A 3,725-nucleotide genomic window follows, 5' to 3' on the forward strand; every position below is an offset into this window, starting at 1 on the left:
TACCCAGTCAGATAGTGTAGTGGGTGAGAGGAGTTATTAACCAGTCGATAGTGTAGTGGTAAGAGGAGTTACACAGTCAGATATAGTGTAGTAAGGTGAGAGGAGTTATTAACCAGTCAGATGATAGTGTAGGGTAAGAGGAGTTATTAACCAGTCAGATATAGTGTAGGTAAGAGGAGTTATTAACCAGTCAGAATAGTGTAGTGGAGGAGGAGTTATTAACCAGTCCAGATATAGTGTAGTGGTAAGAGGAGTTATGTAAAGTCAGATATGGAAGGGGTAAGAGGGGTTATTTACCCAGTCAGATATAGTGTAGTGGTAAGAGGAGTTATTAACCCAGTCCAGATATAGTGTAGTGGAAAGAGAGTTATTAACCCAGTCAAGATATAGTGTAGTGGTGAGAGGAGTTATTAACCCAGTCAGATATAGTGTAGTGGTAGAGAGGAGTTATTAACCAGTCAGATATAGTGTAGTGGTAAGAGGAGTTATTAACCCAGTCAGATATAGTGTAGTGGTAAGAGGAGTTATTAACCAGTCAGATATAGTGTAGTGGTAAGAGGAGTTATTAACCAGTCAGATATAGTGGTAAGAGGAGTTATGTAACCAGTCAGATATAGTGGTAAGAGGAGTTATTAACCAGTCGATATAGTGTAGTGGTAAGAGGGAGTTATTAACCAGTCAGATATAGTGTAGTGGTAAGAGGAGTTATTAACCAGTCAGATATAGCAAAGAGGGTAAGAGGAGTTATTAACCAGTCAGATATAGTAGTGGTAAGAGGAGTTATTAGCCCAGTCAGATATAGTGTAGTGGTAAGAGGAGTTATTAACCCAGGTCAGATATAGTGTAGTGGTGAGGAGTTATTAATAGTCAGATATAGTATAGTGGTAAGAGGAGTTATTAACTCAGTCAAGGATAGTGTAGTGGTAAAGAGGAGTTATTAACCCAATGATATAGTGTAGTGGTGGAGAGGAGTTATTAACCCAGTCAGATATAGGTAGTGGTAAGAGGAGTTATTAACCCAGTCAGATATAGTGTAGTGGTAAGAGGAGTTATTAACCCAGTCAGATATAGTGTAGTGGTAAGAGGAGTTATTAACCAGTCAGATATAGTGTAGTGGTAAGAGGAGTTATTAACCAGTCAGATATGGTAAGAGGAGTTATTAACCAGTCAGATATAGTGTAGTGGTAAGAGGAGTTATTAACCAGTCAGATATAGTGTAGTGGTGTAAGAGGAGTTATTAACCCAGTCAGATATAGTGTAGTGTGCTAGGAGTTATTAACTCCAGTCAGATATATAGTGTAGTGGTAAGAGGGGTTATTTTTTACCAGTCAGATGAGTGGTGGTAAGAGGAGTTATTAACCAGTCCCAGATATAGTGTGTAGTGGTAGAGGAGTTATTAACCCAGTCAGATATAGTGTAGTGGTAAAGAGGAGTTATTAACCCAGTCAGATATAGTGTAGTGGTGAGAGGAGTTGTGCTTAACCCAGTCAGATATAGTGTAGTGGTAAGAGGATTATTAACCAGTCCAGAATAGTGTAGTGGTAAAGAGGAGTTATTAACCTGAGTCAGATATAGTGTAGTGGTAAGAGGAGTTATTAACCAGTCCCAGATATAGTGTAGGGTAAGAGGAGTTATTAACCAGTCAGATATAGTGGTAAGAGGAGTTATTAACTTAGTCAGATAGAGAGGAGTTATTAACCCAGTCAGATATAGTGAGTGGTAAGAGGAGTTATTGAACCAGTCAGATATAGTGTAGTAGTAAGAGGAGTTATTAACCAGTCAGATATAGTGTAGTGGTAAGAGGAGTTATTAACCAGTCAGATATAGTGTAGTGGTAAGAGGAGTTATTAACCAGTCGATATAGTGTAGTGGTAAGAGGAGTTATTAACCAGTCAGATATAGTGTAGTGGTAAGAGGGAGTTATTAACCAGTCAGATATAGTGTAGTGGTAAGAGGAGTTATTAACCCAGAGTCAGATATAGTGTAGTGGTAAGAGGAGTTATTAACCCAGTCAGATATAGTGTAGTGGTGAGGAGTTATGTGAAAGTCAGATATAGTATAGTGGTAAGAGGAGTTATTAACCCAGTCCAGATATAGTGTAGTGGTAAGAGGAGTTATTAACCAGTCAGATATAGTGTAGTGGTGAGGAGTTATTGTAACCAGTCAGATATAGTGTAGTGGTAAGAGGAGTTATTAACCAGTCAGATATAGTGTAGTGGTAAGAGGAGTTATTAACCCAGTCAGATATAGTGTAGTGGTAAGAGGGAGTTATTAACCAGTCAGATATAGTTAGTGGTAAGAGGAGTTATTAACAGTCGTGGATAGTGTGGTGGTAAGAGGAGTTATTAACCAGTCAGATATAGTGTAGTGGTAAAGAGGAGTTAACCAGTCAGATATAGTGTAGTGGTAAGAGGAGTATTAACCAGTCAGATATAGTGTAGTGGTAGAGAGGAGGTTATTAACAGTCAGAAGTATAGTGTAGTGGTAAGAGGAGTTATTAACCCAGTCAGATATAGGTAGTGGTAAGAGGAGTTATTAACCAGTCAGATATAGTGTAGTGGTAAGAGGAGTTATTAACCCAATGATATAGTGTAGTGGTAAGAGGAGTTATTAACCAGTCAGATTATAGTGTAGTGGTAAGAGGAGTTATTAACCCAGTCAGATATAGTGTGAGTGGTAAGAGGAGTTATTAACCCAGTCAGATATAGTGTGGTGGTGAGGAGTTATTAACCCAGTCAGATATAGTGTAGTGGTAAGAGGAGCATTAACCCAGTCAGATACTAGTGTAGTGGTAAGAGGAGTTATTAACCCAGTCAGATATAGTGTAGTGGTGAGAGTTATTAACCCAGTCCAGATATAGATGTAGTGGTGAGGAGTTATTAACCCAGTCAGATATATAGTGTAGTGGTAAGAGGTGTTATTAACCCAGTCAGATATAGTGGGGTGGTAAGAGGAGTTATTAAACCAGTCGGGATATAGTGGAAAGTGGTAAGAGGAGTTATTAACCCAGTCAGATATAGTGTAGTGGTGAGAGGAGTTATTAACCCAGTCAGATATAGTGTAGTGGTAAGAGGAGTTATTAACCAGTCAGATATAGTGTAGTGGTAAGAGGAGTTATTAACCCAGTCAGATATAGGTAGTGGTAAGAGGAGTTGTGCTTAACCCAGTCAGATATATAGTGTAGTGGTAAGAGGAGTTATTAACCCAGTCAGATATAGTGTAGTGGTAAGAGGAGTTATTAACAGATATAGTGGTAAGAGGAGTTATTAATAACCCAGTCAGATATAGGTGAGGAGTTAACAACTCCAGTCAGATATAGTGTAGTGGCAAGAGGAGTTATTAACCCAGTCAGATATAGTGTAGTGGTAAGAGAGTATTAATCCAGTCAGATATAGTGTAGTGGTAAGAGGAGTTATTAACCCAGTCAGATATAGTGTAGTGGTAAGAGGAGTTATTAACCAATCAGATATATAGTGTAGTGGTGTGTGTGTGTGGGAGAGGAGATATTAACGGTCAGATATAGTGTAGTGGTAAGAGGAGTTATTAACCCAATGTGATATAGTGTAGTGGTAAGAGAGTTATTAACCCAGTCAGATATAGTGTGTGGTAAGAGGAGTTATTAACAGTCAGAGAGAGTGGTAGTGGTAAGAGGAGTTATTAACCCAGTCAGATATAGTGTAGTGGTAAGAGGAGTTATTAACCCAGTCAGATATAGTGTAGTGGTA

This window comes from Coregonus clupeaformis, chromosome 21 (assembly GCF_020615455.1).
Source record: "Coregonus clupeaformis isolate EN_2021a chromosome 21, ASM2061545v1, whole genome shotgun sequence".
Taxonomy (NCBI): Eukaryota; Metazoa; Chordata; class Actinopteri; order Salmoniformes; family Salmonidae; genus Coregonus; species Coregonus clupeaformis.